This window comes from Spermophilus citellus, assembly GCF_964194105.1.
Source record: "Spermophilus citellus genome assembly, chromosome: 2".
Lineage (NCBI taxonomy): Eukaryota > Metazoa > Chordata > Mammalia > Rodentia > Sciuridae > Spermophilus > Spermophilus citellus.
In genome coordinates, this window is record NC_138183.1 from 242,731,918 (window position 1) to 242,742,114 (window position 10,197).

Consider the following 10,197-nt stretch of genomic DNA (forward strand, 5'->3'; position numbering starts at 1 on the left):
TGCCTCAAAGTCAAGGCTCTTTAGAGTTTCTCTCCACCTCTGATGGGGCCAAACTTGAAGCCTTATGAAGGTGCAAAGGAGAGACCTGAAGTCAAATCTAGAGGTTCTAGATAAAACTGGCCACTCAACAAAGGGCCCCAGAGCAAGTGACCCCATATGGAGAGATGCTGGAGAAATTGCTGGCAGATTGATCCAGAATGGGCTGCTCTGTAAGTGGTTCGGTCTGTGGACTGGGTCCACAGAGGACCCAGGATACACCATGTGTGGCACACCTCAGCTGCATATGCACCTGCATTCTCTGGGATTCAGGGTGAGGAGGTTCTGAGAGCTATGAAGAAAGCAGGTCCTGCTACAAGACTGGAGAGTTTAGATAATCCAAAAGAAGGTGCCCCACCCTGGGAGAAATGCCAGGATGATGGGAAACTGATCCGTGGGCAAGGACGGAGGAACCTAGGCCCGCTTCTGGGGGCACAGGCTTGACAAATGCTTTTGAGAAAGATGCAAAATCCAGGCTGTTTTCTGACTCAGCCTGGAGCCACCTGCCCTGACTGCTCAAGAGAGGGACCCCAAGGAAATGGAAAGAACAAAACCACCTTGGGCTTTTACCAAATGATCTTCAGCGTCCATAAGAAGAGAGCCCTTCTCTGCTAAGAGGTCCACCTTGATGGGAAGGGGACAGCACAGTACCAGCAGGATAGGGAGCAATAATGCTGCAGCACCCACAGACCCCCAGGAAGGGGTGTGCTTGGGGCGCTTTGCCCCTAACAAGCCCACAGATTGAGTCTAGGAAGCCAAAGCTCTTGTGACCTTTGTCTAGGCCCTGGGGGGCCACCCTTCCTTCCCAACCCTGCCTCCCTCCAAGATGCTTTGAACAGGCCATCCTCCCCTGTGCCCCTGCTCAACCAAAAAGGAATGAAATCTCCCTGAGCTGCCTCCCAGGATCCAAGAGCATCACCTGAGCGTGAGACTGGACGCCCTGACTCTGGAGCCTCACAACACTGCCCATTCTCGATCATCATGAGACACAAGCCCAGAGCACTGGCCTGAGTGAGGGCCTCCTCGGGAACCTCTAGTGGGTTGAGACCCTGGGATATGCAAGGGGCAGCAGATGGTGAAGCAGGGTCAGAACCACTTCTTCCCCCTGAGGCAGGCTGCCTGGTCTCTGGCACCTCCAGGGCTGGGGGCATCAGGGCTGAGCCCCTGCCAGCCCTGGGAAGAGGCTTTGGTCTCCCTTTATTAGAATGCTATGAGACCCTGGACAGGCATCCAGGGCCCTTACCCCTCTGTAGGAAAGTCCCCTGGGTCCCCAGTGCCCTGCCCAACTCTTGCAGGAAGCCCCTGCTCTGCCTCAATGCCTCACCCAGCCCTCTCCTCCTCATTCCTCAGGGCAGAACTCAAGCATCATTGATCCCAGGACTGGCACATATACCCTCCCAGTAGCCCCTACCTTTTTGTCATAGAATTTATCCCTGTTTATAAATACATATTTGTGTTTGAGATTACTCGCTTTCCGAGTTTGCCCCCCGAAAACACATGCATATAAACTAACTCTCCCCCCCGCCCCTCAATCCAGTCATTTACTCAACCACCATCTATTGAGTGGCTGCTGTGTGCCAGGTACCTCTCCAGAAGCTGCGGATGCAACAGTGAATAAAAACCCCAAATTTCTGTCCTCAGAAAGCTTACATTCTAGGAAGGCAGGGCAAGATAGACAATAGCCATACACCTGATAACTAAATAACTTGCATAGCGTGTGTTATGGTTTGGATGTGAGGTGTCCCCCAGAAGCTCACATGTGAGACAACGCAAGACCGTTCAGAGGAGAAATGATTGGGTTGTAAGGGTCTTAACCCAATCAGTGATGTAATCCCCCATAGGGATTAACTGACAAGTAGCAATGGAAACCCCCTTCTTTCTACCCATGCCTTACAGCCAGAGCACCTATACTGAGGGAGGAAGTGGTAGGGCGTGGCTGGAGGAAGTGGAAAGTGGGGGCTTGGCTCTGATGGATATAATTGCATCTGGAAAGTGGAGTCTCTCTTCAGCTTTCTGATCATCATGATGTGAGCTGCTTCCCTCTGCCACCCTCTCCCACCTTGATGTTCAGCCTCACCTCGAGTCCTGTGGAATGGAGCCAGCCTTCTGTGGACTAAGACCTCAGAAACTGTGAGCCCTCAAATAAACTCTTCCTCCTCTATAATCATGCTGTCCTTGAGTCACAGAAGCAAAACAGCTGACTAAAATAGAATGTCATGAATGCTACAGAAAAGGAGTCCCAGAGGCTCAGGAGGCTGAGGCAGGAGGATTGCCAGTTCAAAGCCAGCCTCAGCAACTTAGTGAGGCCCTAAGCAACTCAGTGAGACCCTGTCTCTAAATAAAATGTTAAAAAGGGCTGGGGGGCTGGGGATGTGGCTCAAGCGGTAGCGCGCTCGCCTGGCATGCGTATGGCCCGGGTTCGATCCTCAGCACCACATACCAACAAAGATGTTGTGTCCACCGAGAACTAAAAATAAATATTAAAAAAAAAATTCTCTCTCTCTCTCTCTCTCTCTCTCTCTCTCTCTCTCTCTCTCTCTCTCTCTCTCTCTCCCCTCTCTCACTCTCTCTTTAAAAAAAAAAATTTATATATACTTAAATAGATTGACTCACTCTAGAAGACCAAGGCAGTAACAAAATAAAATTAAAAAATGTATTTAAAAAAAAAAAGGGCTGGGGATGTGGCTAAGTGGTTAAATACCCCTAGGTTCAATCCCTGGTTCAAAAAAAAAAAGAAAGAAAGAAAGAAAGAAAAGAAAAGGAGGAGGAGGAGGAGGAGGAAAAAGAAAGAGGAAAAGAAAAAGGGAAAGTAGCCTAGGGGTACAAGAGTGCCAGGGGAGAGCATGGTTGCAGGATCAAGTAGGGAGGTCAGCAAGGCCTCTGTGAAAAGGGGAGGAAGTATGAGCCAACCTTGTAGGATGCAAGGACTTGGTAGGGTTCTGTCCGGTCACTGCTAAATCTCTAGCCCTTAGCCTCCGTCTGGCACCCAGTGGTCATTTCAGAAATTACTGAACAGATGAAGGAATGGGTGGATGCATGGATGTGTGGATGGTCTTTCTTTCTCTAACATCTAGGTAAGATGCTGGTACCTGAACCTAGAGGCCTATGGCAGACATTGTTTCCTCCCTCAAACAACGCTTCTCCCTCCCCACTGTTCAGCAGTCATGTGGTTTCAGCGTGTCTGAAGCGTTCCCCAATGGTGGCATCACTGTCACACACTGGTTCAGGAGCCCTAACTAAAGACAGTTTGTATATTTTACCCTCCTGGGTACCAACTCAGGTGAACTTGACCTAAGAAATCCCAGACAGGGGAAAGTCTTTCATTCCACGCCTGGGGAAGGGCTGCTCTGCCATTGTGCCAATGAACAAGGGGGCACAAGGCTGTCACCACTGCCGGCTTATAATCAAGATGGGACCTACCTGGCTGAGGACATAGCTGGCCCTACCAACAGAGGCAGAGAAGCAGACAGAACCCAGGTCTTTGATGACATCATTAAGCCACATGTCAACCAACCCTGGCATCCCTGACCTCTGGACTTTCAGCTGTGGGATAGTTAATACGTCTTATTGTTTAAGCCAGTTAGGGATGGGTTTCTAGCACTTTCCCACCTCAGAATATTCTAACTCATGAAGGACATTCCTTCTAGTCCTGCCAGGTGCTGATTTGGCAAGGTTAACCCTCACAGGTCAACATTCTGCTTTTGGCCGAAGACACAGAGGGGTGTCCCCATTGTTCTGTCCTATCCTCCTGTACCACCCAGTGCTAGCTCCTTGCTCTCATGACCACAGAATGATATAGGTACCATCCCTTCTAGAATACGGAAGTAACGTCCTAAATAGGTGAGGAGACTTGAGCTCAGCCAAGATATGGAATATGTCCTGACCAAAGAAAGACCAGCTTCTAAAGCCATCGTAACTCCTGGTCAGAGAAAAGAGGGGATAAAAGCTTCTACTGAAGAGAGAGAGAGAGAAAAGAGAGGAGAGAAAAAGGGGGGGGCCCCTCTAGGTCCTGTAGTGTTGTGGAACAGGGGTTTAGGCCCTGACATCCCAATGGCTCCCGCTGGGTACACTGACGCTAAGGATATACCTGCAGCCCAGAGAGACTCCACTTCTTAGGTAGGTCTTGCCTCAGACAGGAAATTATTCATTTTTTAATTTTAAATTTTAAATTATTAAAGAGGTAATACATGCACGAGGTTTTTAAAAAAAAAACAGTACAAAAGGTTACACAGTAAAATAAAAAGTCTCAAGGCTGGGGGGTGTAGCTCAGGGGGAGAGTATGTGCTTAGCATAATCAAAGCCCTGGGTTCCATCCCCCACACTCCCCCATCTATCAGAGACAGCACCTAGAGGGGCTGATGTGGGCATGCAAGCAGCAGGCAATATTGGGAGGCGTTAGATCCTCCGCAATCTCCATTACATCCTGAACCATTCAAATAGTCTGCTGGCCAGGTAAGTCCAGCTACAGGACCAATCCTAGCCCCCTCCTCTCAGTTGGCTTCCCTCTGATGTATAAGTCTGGGTAGTGACAGTTACTGGTTCCTCAAGTCCTTCCCAAGCTAGTCCATGCATTATCAGTAAATGTGTGTATAACTATTATATCTATATTTCATCCCACAGACTTTGACACTGGAGCATACTATTGGAGGACACTATTATATATTGTATACTAATGTAGCACACTAGGACATTCCTCTGTACCTGGCTTTGCTAACTTAGTATCTTTGATATTGTTCCATATCCACACATGCAGACCTTCTTCATTGTTTTTGATGGCCATATATGGAGGTACTAAAATTTATATCACTCAAACCCTATTGATGATATCAGATTGCACCTATTACGTTCTATGTATTACAGATGAGGCTGCATTGGCTCTCATTCTGCAGATGTCTTTGTGCACATTTCAATCACTGCAGGATAATTTCCTAAAAAGAGAATTTCTAGATGAAAGAGTACATACATTTTAAAATTAATAACTATTTGTCAAATTGTCTTCTTGGTAGTCATACTGATTGTCACCCCCACTTATAATAAGCAAGAGGGTCTCTTTTCCCCACACTCTGGAGAAGCAAGCAACTCATAGGCCAGCTTTGGAGGACATGGGAGAAGGAGCTGTTGGTCTATCAAATAACCCTTATCATTATTAAGACCCAGAAGCAGAGTGGGAATTATGATCAAGGACCTCGGGTCCAACAGTACCAGACTTGAATCCTAGCTTTGTTACCACTGTGTGACTTCAGCAAAAGCCTTAACCCTGGTGGACCTCAGTTTCCTGACATATAAAGTAGAATTTTTTTAAAAAAAAAAAAAAAGAACACACATCCACTTCTAGGGTCAGTATAAAGAACCAGCTGAAATAACTGTATATAAATCTCCAGTGCAATGCCTGGTGCCTGGTAGGAGCTTAGTAAATGAGAATTAATTATCACAGTGGGCAGGCTTCTGAATCTCAGTGTCCTCTTTGTCCATTAATGGCTTTGATCTGGAATTGGCTCAGGCAAGACCAGAGGAAGAGCTGAGCCTGGGGACAGGAAGGAGATGCTGGGTGGGTCTGAATGCATCCAGCAGGGAGGAATCAGGAAAGCACAGGCAGAGGGAACTTAGGCCTCAGAAATGGATGCAGGGCAGGAGGTGTGGGGAAAATAATACTGAGTTGGGAGGCTGAGGCAGACCATGTGGCACAAAGTAGGTGCACAAGATGATTGATATATTTGTTTTAATTCTGTCAATGTTTTTTATTTTATCGTGCAGTGAAAAATACAACCAACACATTAAACCGATGATTCCAAGGGAATTCTTGCTTAAGAAGATACCCATGTGGCATGTGAATGTTTCAAAAGTGAGTTGATTGAAGTTTAAAAATTAAAGAAATCACAGTGCAAAGTACGTGAGCTGCAGTGATTCCAGAAATCATGATGGTAATACATCATTGATTGAATTTTTCTAAATATTGACATACCTAGCCAATTCTGAAATTCAGCACAAAATCATCCAGAGTGGTTTGAAGGCCAAATCTGTTGCTCTGTTGCTTACTATGTAAAGTCAGGGCCGGGGGGGGGGGGGGGGGGGGGGGGGGGGGGGGGGAGGCGTTAACCTCACTGGATCTCAGCTTCCTAATTGTAAAATGAGGGGTGGGAACAGTTTTGCCCTCACAGCATGGTTATAAAGATTCAAACAAATCTCAAGGACAATGTGCTTCCTTCACTTCCTGGAGTGTAGTGAACACCTAATAAATATGATCATTGTCATTTATTATAGTGAGCATAAGCTAAGGAGTTTGATTTTATTCTATAAGCAATAGAAGATGTTTTGTTTTTATATAACTCATTCCATTATGGAAATAACATTTCTTTTTTTTTTTTTAATATCTTTTAGTTGTCAGGCTGGGAATATAGTTCAGTTGGTAGAGCGCTTGTCTCGCATGCACAAGGCCCTGGGTTCAATCCCCAGCACCACAAAAAAAAATAAATAAATAAAAATAATTTTTTAGTTGTCAATGGACCTTTTTTTATTTACTTATAGGAGGTCCAACTCAGTGCTTCATACATGCTAGGCAAGCACTCTACCACTGAGCCACAACCCCAGTCCCAGAAATAATATTTCAACAACATTAACCAAGAAGATTATTAAACCAACAGGAAAACTGTCCGTCATTCTCCCAACCTTCAATGATCTTCATTTTTGCATATTCTGCTCCCAATTTTACCAACATGAATACTTATTTGGCATGGTTGCCTTCAGCCTTCATGCAAATTTTGTGTCCCGCCTTTGATTGAAAACATGATGTCATAAACAGTTTCCATGTTTCTGCACATTCTTTATCGTGATCAGTTTTTGAGGCTGCTTAATATTGCATTGAGTAGATTAACTACCGCCTTCTTAACCGTCTCACAGCCTGGAGAAATGGAAGAGGATAATGTGAGTGGCATATCCAAAGCTTTTTCATCTGTTGAATTATGTTCTTAAGATCAATTCCCAGAATCGAGCTTAGTGGGTCAAAAGGTAATCATATTTCCAAGGCTCGTGTTACATTTTACTAGACTGTTTTGTGGACAGAAACAGAGGAGCACAGACTCCATCCAGCCTTGCCAGCGCTGGGTGATGGTGTTTGTGAAATTCCGCTAATGTAATAAGTCTGAAATGCTATCCTGATTCAGCTTTCATTTCCATCTCTTTGATCGCAAATAGGTTGAACTGTTTTCCAAGTATTTGTTTACTCTTTGCTTATCCTCTGGGGGGAAGTAGGCATCTGTATCCTTCACCTGGTTTTCTGCTGAAGTCTTAAGACTCATCTGGAAAATTCAAGTGAGCACGTCAGAGTCCACAGACAGGAGTCATTTGCCAGCCAGATTTGGCCATTGAGGCTCCTGAGCGGGATGACACATGATCAAAACTATACCCCGGGAAGATTAATTTGTAGATTAATTCAGGAAAGTGAGCCGAGAGACAGAGACATCTGTCAGTAGGATCCTATAATGGGGACCTGGACTGGACAGTGGCCTAAGTCCCCTCCCCCACCAGTAACAAAAGGCTCAAAGTCCCACCTATTAGGGCTTGTGGCACTTCTCTTTGCCCCACTCCTTCCATCCCCTCATGCATACACTCACTCTCTCTTGCAAATCCAATGGTTTCAATCCACAGAATAGAGAGGGAAAGATCTGCTGTCCTATCCACTTACTATGCAAATGAGGCATGTGTTGCTTAAAGAGGGTCACATACCAAGTGGCTGCCATAACCACTCATCCTCAGCTGGTGTCTTCAGGAGATGGGAAAACAGTTGGAGAGTTAGTGCAACAGGAAACAGGGAATCAGCAGTGTTTTGCCCCCATACTATGGGTTCCCAGACTAAGAGAGTCTAAAGTTATTTATCAAACAGTCAGCCTAGGTAGGGCTTTCTAGAACTGTCCACCCCCGCTCTGTCTCAGACATTACTCCCTCTAACATCAGCATGAACCATAGCAACTAGTACCTTCATTATTTGATTGGGAGCTCCCCAGGTAGACCTTGTGTCTGATAGGTGAGTGACCTTCACTGAGTGCCTACTCTGGGCTGCCCACCAGGGCTGTGCCAGGTGCTAAAAATAAACAGAGTCAAAGAAAACATGGACTCTGCACTTGATGGTGTTTCTGTCCAGTGAGAAAGAGAAGCTGTCTTCATCCAAGAGGGAACTCCAGCAGAAACAATGGGACCCAAGTGTCTAACCAGTCGACCCCCAGGAAACCAGAATTCTGACCTGTGGTCAAAACGGGCATGGGGCTTCCTAACAGAGGAAAGAGTCACTGGACCTGGATTCAGAGCCAGGCTCTTAGATTCTTAGCCGTGTCACTCTTGATGAAGTTATGTGACCTCTTAGAATGGCTGCCCCTCGTATTTGCAGGGCTGGGGCTAGAGTGCAAATGAAAGTTCTTAGGGACTTTTCTTCCCTTGGAGGGACACTGGCTGGAGGGAGGCCAGAGCAGAGCCCTAAGAACATGGGGCTCAAGGCAAGACCCCTCTCGCTTAGGTCTAAGAGCAGTACTGCATATCTGAGCTTGTTTCCCTATCTGTAAAAAAAAGAGGTAATTAGCCCATCACAGTGGCACATACCTGTAATCCCAGTGGCTTGGGAGACTGAGGCAGGAGGATCTCAAGTTCAGAGCAGTCTCAGCAACAGCAAGGCACTAAGCAACTCAGTAAGACCCTGCCTCGCTAAATTGCTGAGGTTAGCTTTGAATTTGCAATCCTCCTGCCTCAGCCTCCTGAGCCACTGAGATTGCAGGTGTGCAGCCTGAAGTAAGTTCTTACCATTATGTAAATGGACAGAGACCCCAGAATCTAGGCAGGAAAGGAGAAAACCACATTCTGACAATCTTGCCCTTTAAACTAATCTGCTTTAGGCTTTCTTCTTCGTTTCCTACACAGGAAAGGAACCCTGTCCCCCAACAGACTGGACCGAGCAGGGCACGAGGAGGGTTCTGAGTCACAGGCACAGGCCCTCTACTCTCCAGAGTATATAGTGTATGTGGTCAGTGACCAGCTCAGGGGCAGGCCTAATAGCCAGTGAGCATGCAAAGGAGCCCAGAGTGGGGCCTAAGGGAGTCTTAAAAATTCTGATCTGCCCCTGAGGCCCACATCACTGCCCTGGAACTAGAAAGTTGAGGGCAACATGGGATCTAGCTGACAACCTCCATTTTCAGTAGTTCCCAGCTAAGAAGCCACAAAACAAATGAGAATGGCTTTTCCTAGATCTCTCAAAAGCACCAAGTCCAAGCTGCTCTTTCAATGGGGAGGGACCTGAAGCCCAGAAAGGCTAACCTCGGTGACACAGTCCTTTGGAGTCAGAGTCCAAGCTAGCACTTCTAATTCAACCCAGAATTCCTGATATCACACTGGGAAGCCCTGGCGCACGTGCCAGGAAAGGGTGGAGATGTCAAGGTCAGCCATAAAAGGGATGTCATAACTAAAAGCTGACTCCCAAATCCAGCTCTGCCACTCACTCCTGGACTTTAACATCATTTTTCTAGGTTGTTGTTGGCCCAAGGCAGAAGTAATAACATTATTAGCATTTATCAAGCACAAGGTCAGGCTAGGTTCTTTGATGTTTTATATCATTTAGTCCTCAAACAACCTCATGAGCTGGGAACTGGTATTGCACCCCTCCCATGTTCTAGATGAGAAAACTGGAGACTTAAGACAGTTAAGCAACTTGCCCAGGGTCATCTAGCTAGCTAGTAAGCTGCAAAGCTGGGACACACACATCAAAGCCTGTGCTCTTGCCCTACCTTGTTCACTAACTACCACGTGCCCTACAAAGTGCAGGTACCAAACAGGAGAAGGAGAGAGCCAGGGAGTTACTGCAGCTCACTAGATGGGGCCACCAGAGGGAAGAGGAGTCTCATGGGCACCCTGAGAATAGTGGTATGGTTAATAGATGAGAACTCACAGAAGATATAAAGACTTATGTAGTTTGTACCAATAACCTCATTCTACATGACCTCCTTCTTTTCAAGGCCCACTATTGTCCACACAAGGTGTCTCTCCCCCTTCTCAGCAAAAGTCCATTCATGAGCCCATTTCTAGAGATCTCTGGCTTCTACTGAGGCTGCAGATCCAACTACAGCCACCAGAGGGCAGGCCAGCTCTGCAGCCAAGGCCAGAGGACCAGGTACCCCAGAGCCT